This window comes from Canis aureus, chromosome 33 (assembly GCF_053574225.1).
Source record: "Canis aureus isolate CA01 chromosome 33, VMU_Caureus_v.1.0, whole genome shotgun sequence".
NCBI classification, from domain to species: Eukaryota; Metazoa; Chordata; class Mammalia; order Carnivora; family Canidae; genus Canis; species Canis aureus.
The window spans coordinates 27,027,903-27,037,705 of record NC_135643.1 but is presented as its reverse complement, the minus strand read 5'-3'; positions in this window follow the sequence as shown (position 1 = coordinate 27,037,705).

The following is a 9,803-nucleotide window of genomic DNA, read 5'->3' as shown; positions in this document are numbered from 1 at the left end:
TTTTCAGTGAAAAGGTAGGACATGCAACCTTTTAAATATTAAAATGTTTACCTCAGTTTATAAAATAAATGATTATTTTATTCAAGGAAAATAATCATTTGTTTGACACTACAGTTGTAAAAATTTTTGGAGGGTTTTGAAATTTGGATTTTTTCCCCAATTTTTCAGATATAATTAAAACAAAAATTTAATTTTGTCTATCATTTTGATTTTGTATTCAGTTTGAAGCATGCATTATTGATCATTTTTCTTCTGGAATCCAGTTTTTTTTTTTTTTAAGATTTTATCTATTTATTTGAGGGAGAGAGAGATAGAGACAGCATGAGTGAGGGGGAGAGGGGGAAACAGGCTCCCCGATAAGCAGGAACCCCCGACATGGGACTCTATTCGAGGACCCTGGGATCATGACCTCAGCCACTCAAGAACCGTTGGAATCCAGTTTCTGTGGTAGTAGATTACTGCATTGTTTTAAGTTTGAATCTTTTAGTATTAAACTTTTGCGTATAACTGATGGCTATCATTTTCAGCCTAAAGCTAAAAGAAAGTTAAATCTTTTCTATGGTTCTAACACTTTAAGAACTCTTATTTTAAATCCAACTATAGTTTTTAATCTTTTCCCAGAGGGGAAAGAAAATGCATCTGTAATTGATTGGACATTAACACTTGGCAGACACTTAATCCTTGGCCTTTATTTGCAGAGAGGTAAAGGAAGATGGACAACTAAGCAGAATTTTTCAGTTGCTTTTCCAGGAAAAACAACAGCTCTGGTAGGTCAGTGTTATTCATGGTTTTCAGATAAGAAATCTGAGATCTAGAGAGGTTAAGTAACTCACTGAAGATCACACAGCTAGTAAGTGGCTGAGTCTGGTTTCTAATTCTGGGATGTCTCATTCCAAAACCACATTCTGTCTGTGGCACTCCTGGACTTGATGGTTTCACAGGGTATAGATTCATATCACGTACGGCACGTATGGTTAGGGCAGCATAAATGTATGTTTCAATTAGTTGTAACCCAATTCAGTTTAAAAGTTCCATTTTGAGAGTATGTGCACGTAGGGGCATGCTGGGTTGGTAGGGAAGTGATTATCTCACCTCATCACTACAAAATTACACTCTCTGTGACCTCATGACAACCCTACTTTCCCCCATAAAAGAGGAGAAAGTAGTTGGTAATATATTGGTTATAGAGCCTCAGTGCAGGAAACTCTCATTAGGTTTGAATTATAGCTAAAGGAGACCCACAGATTTTGTACCGTGATTACAAGAAAGTAGCGACATAAAAGCTATTCTGCTTCTGAGTGTTCTGAGGTTGATGGTATTAAAGTTATGGTTAAAGGAACATTGTTTTATATTTTGGGATTCTGGAGATGTTCTTACTAGGAAAAGATCTCATAGTCATTTGCCCTTAGCCAAGTGGGTAAAGACTAAGGGCTAAGAGAAAGAGGTATGTCACAGCATCTTCTAGAAGTTAAAAGTCAAGGATGTGGGGTACTCAGGTGGCTCAGTCGGTTAAGCATCTGCCTTTGGTCATGATCCCGGGGTCCTGGGATGGAGCCCGATGTCGGGTGCCCTGCTCAGCAGGGGAGCCTGCTTCTCCCTCTCCCTTTGCCTCTCTTTTCTGCTTGTGTGCACTCTCTCTTGCTCACTCTGTCTCTTAAATAAATAAATAAATAAATAAATAAATAAATAAATAAAACCTTAAAAAAGAGTCAGGGATGGAATTAGTTAGAATGAGGACTTTGTTATGGCGTCTCAACCAAAATGAAACATAGAAGTGACAATTGGAATAGTCAACAGACCCAGGGGCGAGTGTCAGGAGATGCCTTACTCAAAGCATTTCCTACAGAGGGTCTTGCGCTAGGGACTCGAGTTCTCCTTTCTGATCTCCTGTCAGAGCCTAGCTCTAGGATCCTCAGTTCTCATCCTCCTCTGAAGTAAATCCCCCAGAGGGAGAGCATGTGCATGCTTGCTTTTGGTAGATGACAAAAAAGTAGAGATGACAAAGGCACTGATACAGAAGCTACTAGAGTTCAAATAATTTTTTGCCTTTCATGGTGAAAAACTATTTTAAGCTAATCTATAGTCTTATATTTGTGATTTTAAGTCATGAGGTATATAAATGATTAAATAAAGCAAATATTTTAAATAGGTTCATGGTCATTTTATCTATATCCCTAAACGTTGATATGTATGAGTGGGACAAAATAAGTGAAAGAAGGAATATCTTGTAGGAAAAAATGGAGATCCCCTCATTTGTCACTAAAATGATTGATTTTTGGATCTCCCATTTGTTCAAATGTTTGTTTCTATTTCTTAGTATATCTTAAATAGGGAGTACAATGAAGACAGAGGTGTTTGAGAAAGATTAATGTAACAGCTCTCTATACATGCATTGGAGAAGTAAAGATCTGCAAAGAAGGATATTGTAGTTATGAGACTATAAGGAGTTGACAAAGAAGTGAGATTTTCAAGAACTTTAAGAACAATTCAACAGGTCTTGGCATTATAAATACATGAAGTAAATGTGATCCTGAATTGAAGGACTGCTACATGGGAGGTTTTATAGTAGTGGCAGTATTAAGACTGGCTTTGCTCCAGTTGTCTTGATCCTGATTCTTTTTTTTTTTTTTTTAAGAATTTCTTCATTTATTCATGAGAGACACAGAGAGAGAGAAAGAGAGAGAGAGAGAGAGGCAAAGACACAGGCAGAGGGAGAAGCAGGCTCCATGCAGGGAGCCTGATGTGGGACTCGATCCCGGGACTCCAGGATCACACCCTGGGCCAAAGGCAGGCACCAAACCGCTGAGCCACTCAGGGATCCCCTTGATCCTGATTCTTCACCCGTTATCCACCTAATGTAAATATTGCTGATGACTTCAAAGATGTCAGCTTTTTGTGATACAGTCATTTGTCATTTCTCCATGTAGTAGTGTTGGAGTACCAACTTTCTGTTCACTTTCTGTAAATCTCACTTCTCCAACACAAGAAGCCTGATTATGTGAGACCCTTGAGGGGAAATGAGAATGAAGTAATGGATTCCCTGGAAAACCTAGTCCCCAGGAATCCTGCACAAGCACATTCCAAATGGGAATTATAACCCTTCTTATAGTCCAATAGTTGTTGAATTGATGTGAACATCAATTAAGTTGTACAAAGATAACGGTCCTACCTTGGAGGAACTCTGACAAGCACGTTAGCTGGCATTCCCTGATGCTTCTGCCCTTCTTCCTCATCCCAGTCAACATATCTATCTACCTGAATGGCTCATCTTGGCCCCAGCTAGTGGATGCAACTCTTCATTTGTGCTCTTACTTCTGAAAGAAACCATGGGGCCTGAAGTAAATCATATTAGGCACACCACTAAACACCTCCCTCACAAACCTATGCTAGTGGGATTCCTCTTATACTGCATGGTTTGGGAGACATACAAATGCTTACAAAGTTTGAAAAGAAGAAAAATTTTATGTTAAAATTCAGATGAGCTCAAATATTCCAAGTGATGATATATATGTATAATATTGGTGCAGAGAGTGGCTGAGTATAAATTGTGGGCTAAGGAGTAAGGGTGCTATTTGGAATATTTGACTCTCAGTTTTCCCGAGGTTAATGTACCAGTTGCTCAGAAATGCAGATGCAAAAAAATTTACCTAGTTGCTTTATAGTTTTAAAAGTATTGCCCAGGTGGCTCAGTCAATGAAGCAGCCGACTCTTGATTTCACCTCCTGAGATCCAGCCCTGGGTTGGGCTCAGTGCTCAGCAGGAAGTTTGCATGAGATTCTCTCTCCCTCACCTTCTGCTCCTCTCTCTGCTCTCTCTCTCTCTAATAAAGAAATACATTCTTACAAAAATAAAAGTATTGCCCATACATGGTAAAACAAATTAAAGCAGCACAAGATATGCAACTACCCATAAGACTCTCTTTTCCATTCCTGTACCCCTAGTCCCACTCCACAGAAGTAGCTCTACCAGTAAATACATCATGGATGCTTTGGCTGCAAGTCACAACCCTCTACTAATCCTGGCTCAGTTACATGAAGTTCAGAGGTGGGCCTCTTAGGGCTGGTGCCCTAATTCATGACACAACCAAGGAGCTACCCACCCTTCACTCACAATATCACACCTCATCGTCCCAAGGTTGTAACACAGCTCTAGGCAGGACCTTTTCAAATGAAAGGTTCCTAAGCAGGAAGGGAAGGGGTACATGCAATAGAAGAGCTTTCTCCTCATGCACATCTTTGCTTTCTGAGAAGGAAAATTCTTCCAGAAGTCTTAAGTAGACTTGCATTTATCTCTTATTTCCCGGGCAAAAACTGAGTCACTTGCCTATCCCTAGACTATCATAGAAACAGATTACCGTGGCTAGTTTGGGTCAATCAGGACTCACCCTCTGGGGCCAGGCACAAGGCTGCCTGAGCAGAACTAGCATTCTGTTGGCCTGAAAGAAGGGGAATGGGGAATGAGTACTCGGTAGACTACCGCTAGTGATCGCCGAAATGAAAATGGTGAACTATGTCTTAACATCTGCCCAGAAATTTTCTATATATGTTTAAGTACATATTTTTTGAAAAGTAGATATGCCATATGTATGCTTATAAATATGTATATACACACAAATATTCACACATTATACTTCCCTAAGTATCTTACTTTTTTGGAGGGGGGGGTAAATGAAATGCTCTATGCATGGTGCTTAACACATAACTAGTACTTAGTAAGTGCCTTATCAATGTTAATTACTATTATTGTTTTATCATTATTACTTACAGTCTTTGAGACAATATACACCCTTTAAAAAAAAGAATGAGGATCATTTTCTAGCAGATACTAAATTTTACTTTAGCAATGTTTTAAAAAATTATGCCAGCACTTTTATTTTGGCATATTGAGTACTTCTAAAGACATTGACTGCATAACTCCTTTAAAGAGAGATAAGAATTACTGTGGTTAGCAGTGAATTCCATTTAAACATAGTGAAATAATTTTGTGAATATTAGCTAGGTGAGTAAATGTTTACTTTCCGATGACTATCTAGCCACAAATATTTTCTAATCGTGTTAATATGCAGGCCAAAGTAAGAAGGTTGGGTATTAAACATTTCTGTGTATTTGCACAAAATATCATGTTAGCAAGTGAATTTTACATTACAGGCAGATTCTTTGGAAGGAAAATGACCTCACTACTATTTGTCTAATTCGTGATGTATGGAGAAGATGAGGGTTATTTGAGAAGTACTTACAGAGGAGAAGGCCACTATAGATACTGCCAGTATTTGATATAACTGGTTGAAAGCCTGTGGAGACAAAGGGAGCAGAGCAGGGAAATCTCACTTATCCCTGACATAGCATCCTGACCAAGAATCTAGGTAGGCATGCACCATCATAAGTCCAGCTTAAGATTGCCCTTCACTCCATAGAAGCTGACTTCTCATAGTCCTTAAGACCAAGTTACAAAATGGCTTCTTTTTAAGGTAAAAACTAACATTTAGTCCCATTTTCTCGTCTCTTTTCCTAAAATGTGTGGCTAACTATGAACATATTATGGTTATATGTGACAAGCTATATAATGTCTCAGACTTCATGTTCTTCCATTTCCAGAGCAAGTGAGTTAAATTAGATGATGACTACGACCTCCTTCAGGTCTGAAATTCTAAGTTAAAAATCAGCATTTCTGGAAGTGATTGGTCATTAGAATTACCTGGGGGCAGTTCTAAAAATACAGATTCCTAGACCCTACCTTCAGACTTTCTGATTCATTCATTCCATAAATGATTATTGAAGGCCTTGTGTTACATTCTAGGGTACATAATGACAAATACAACAGACATATTATCATCATGCCCCGGTCTCTACAGAAGCTGAGATTCAACCCACTAATCTGTTTTAAAAATGCTTTCCAGGCAATTCTGATAACTAGACTGTTTAGAGAACCAATGTTTGAGACCAAATGCAAAGAAAAGACATTTCTGAGGGACTATTTTATTTTACTTAGGATGGACTAAACTTTATACTCTGAGAAATATTACCATTTTTCTTTTTGTAAAAGGTTTTTAATTTATTTATTCATGAGAGACACAGAGAGAGAGAGGTAGAGACATAGGCAGAGGGAGAAGCAGGTTCCGTGCCAGGAGCCCAGTGTGGCCTAGCATCATGCCCTGAGCCAAAGAAAGGCAGATGCTCAACCACTGAGCCACCTGGGTGTCCCAAAATATTACCATTTTTCATTGAAAAAACTTTTAAATAGCTTCTCTAAAACACATTATATATATTATATTATATATAAACTTATATATATATACACATATGCATGTAAACATATATTGAAATGTAATGTTAACAAGAAGAAAACACACACTTAACAGATGTAGTTACTAGTATGCTGGTATTGGGTGAGTATATAACAAATTAACGTGGATGGCTGATACATGAACTTAGATATCTGCACAAGTGAAAAGAAAGTAATATTTGATTTGAAAAGTTGAAAGTTCAAGTTCAGATTGCATATGCAAATACATGAGTTATTTACTTTGAGTTCTTTTATTTACTTTGATTTGCTCTTGGAATTTTTTTTTTGTTTTGTTTTTTTTTTTGCTCTTGGAATTTTTAAACATCATCTACTTTAACGTATAACAGTTTGAAACTTGCTGAAGTGTTTGACTTGATGACCGATGAATACTGAGATTTACAAACAAGCAGTCTATGCTTGCTAGGGTTATACGATTCCATTTTCCTTTAAAGAATACCAGACTGAGAACTTACCAAAATGAAATAAATGAAAGAATCCCGGCTTCTATGCCATCACATTATAAGCACAGACAATTTGATCTCTGTCTGGGCAGCGTAACTCTAGGAGACCACGAGGATAAATGTTAAAAGGGCTATAAGGAGCTAACCCTTAATTGTTAAAATTTGTAATGTAGACCTTTTATCACAAGTTTTTCACCTGTCAACACCTACATTCCAATATAGTCAATGAGAAATAAAAAGATACCATTCAAAGCGGTCTGTCTCTATTCATTTCTAGACTTTGTATCACGGAGGTTCTCGCAGGCGATTCAAGTGAAGACCCTTGACTGCAGGAACCACAGCAGGTGTAGGCTGGGGGAAGGAAATGGAGAAGGAGTTCAGAAAAGCGGGAAGCAGGTAAACAGTTTTGAGTGTATAGGGACAAGAGAAGGAAACCAGAGCCCAGACTGGAACCACAAGGAAGAGCAAAGGGCCCTGGAAGGAGCTGCGGTTGTTAAAGCACCAGAGTACCAGAGACTCCTTCCCTGAAGAGGAAGGCAGACAGTAGTACCAATACCGGCTACCTTCTGCTTTTCTACGCCTGCTTCCCCAGTGTCCGCTGCCTGAGGACACCTGTAGGGTGGGATGTGGGTTAGGGTGTGTGTGGACAACTTAAGGGAAACCCCCAGACTCTAAGCCTCTAAATTGGCAGAGTCTCTACTATTTAGAGGAGGCATTTAAAGCTATGCTCCAGGGACACCTGGGTGGCTCAGTGGTTGAGCATCTGCCTTTGGCTCAGGGCGTGATCCTGGGCCCCACTGGGCTCCCGGGGTCCTGGAATCCAGTCCTGCACCAGGCTCCCTTCATGGAGCCTGCTTTTCCGTCTGCCTATGTCTCTGCCTCTCTCTGTGTGTCTCTCATGAATAAGTAAATAAAATCTTTAAAAAATCCTACTATGCTCCATTCTTTTTTTTTTTTTTTTTCTGTAGAGTCTACCCCAGCATGGAGCCCAATGTAAGGCTTAAACTGACAACCCTGAGATCAAGAGATAGATGCTTCACAACTGAGCCACTCAGGCACCCCTATTCTTTATACATAGATTATTTATTCTGTGGGTCCATGACTTTTCTCAAATCTAAACCCTGTTTTGGGTTGCAAATGAATTTTTATTTTCTATGTTTTAACTAAGTTCTAGCTGCAAGAATTAACATGCTTTTATTTTGCCTCCTCTAATCAGTTATTATATTATTAGTAGTAAATTGTAAGCAAGGAGCCAAATTGAATACCAAGAAAAGATACTTTGGATTAGCTGTAAATTGCTCCTCTAATTTACTGAGAAAAATCCAGAATTTTACCTTGGTGATTAAAATAATAGGATTAGAAACCAATTCAGTTTATGTGTTGAACATTCCCTTATTATGGGGAGTTGGCTGTACAGTTATAGGACCTCTATCATCAGCATGGGTGTGGGCCTGAGTCAACACTCACACAAGAGCTTGTTCTTCTTGAATACTTGGGTAATTGAAAATGCCAAGGTACATTTCATAAATTCAGCAAGAAAAGAGTCATCATCGTTAATGCTGCTGAAAACCTGGATGAGTAATTGGCTTTGAGATCGCATGATGAAACCGCAGCAGCTCAAATGTCATTGCCTAAAGGAAGACAACCAGTGTTAGGCTAGCTGCTGTTCATGTGATTTCACAAAAGGTTACCCAGAAGGGATGTTACCCACTTCAGGAAGTACAAATGTCATTGCCAGGACCTTACGTTCTTCGAGCACAGTGATATAAAAAGACCAAAGGCAATTTAATACAGAATGATAGATTGAACATATAAATGATTTGTACATCCAGGAAGCAGAATGCCTTTCCCAGAAAATAACTTGAAAAAGGTAGCATTGGAACACTAGTATCACAAAGAAATTTACCAGTTACTAGTTTTCAAAGGGTGATTTAATACAGTAGGGATTTTATAGTGGAAAAGCTACATTTTCCAATTTTCATTTATTTTTCTCATGTGCCAAAGTCACCAAAGGTGTAAGGCAGGGGATGGGCAATAGGAAAGCCTGTTCAACTCCATTCTATTTGCAAGTTACCATTTAAGGTAAATGGTGGCCATTTGTGAATTTGCAATTGTTATTTTTCAAGTAACCTAAGTAGACTTTATTTCATCATAATCTCAGCATTCACCATAGATACAAAATTTGGGTACTTTGAAGACTTAGAAGAAACTAGAAATTGAAACAGTGAAAAATATGTTTTCCCCATTAGGTTCCTCCTTTGCCTCTACAATCCCTGCTGCCTGATGAAATCCCCAACCGGTCTAAATCTGGATATTCATTACCTAATCTGTTTTACCTGTTTTAGCCCTTTTATTCCAGCCGAAAGTAGTGAGATCTCTGGAAGCGCCACCCACTGCTTGTGAGGTAATTTGTATTATGTTGTAAGAAGGCCAAATCTTGATTCTAGGTTTCAGCAAATGTGTAAGTTTCCCATTTGATAAAGCAGTGCTTCCATCCATCACTTCCCTCCACAAAGAACTGAATGGCTTCTCACTGCCAGAAGATAATATATTTAGAAATTCATTTGTGGTTTGGTTCTCTTCACCCACCCTCACTTATTACCTTCACTCCCACCCCCCACACACAGAATGAGCAAGCTTGAATTTTTTTTTTTCTTGACATAAAGGTCTGTTCAGTGTCTAAAACAAGCAACTTGAAAACAGCTATCCTTTTGCAAGTCTGTATTCATTGCTAAGGCAAAGCAATGTACCAAGGACCAGGAGAGGAGAGAAAAGGATGATTCTGAGGAAGGCCACAGGCAAGAGAAAAATCTTCCCTGAACTATGGAAAGTCAGTGAGCTCTTTGTTCTGAGTTCAGGGGGAAGAGCTATGTAACGTATCCAGTGGGAATAGACCTTGAGCATTGAGATTTCCAGTGGAGCAACAACTGAAGATTTTTCTCAATTTAAAACTGGCATTAAATTCCTTAATTACATGTCACAGACAGTTCTGATAATATATAAATCTTTGGTGAGCACAGTGTGCAATACACAGTGCTAAGAATCATACTCCATTTCACA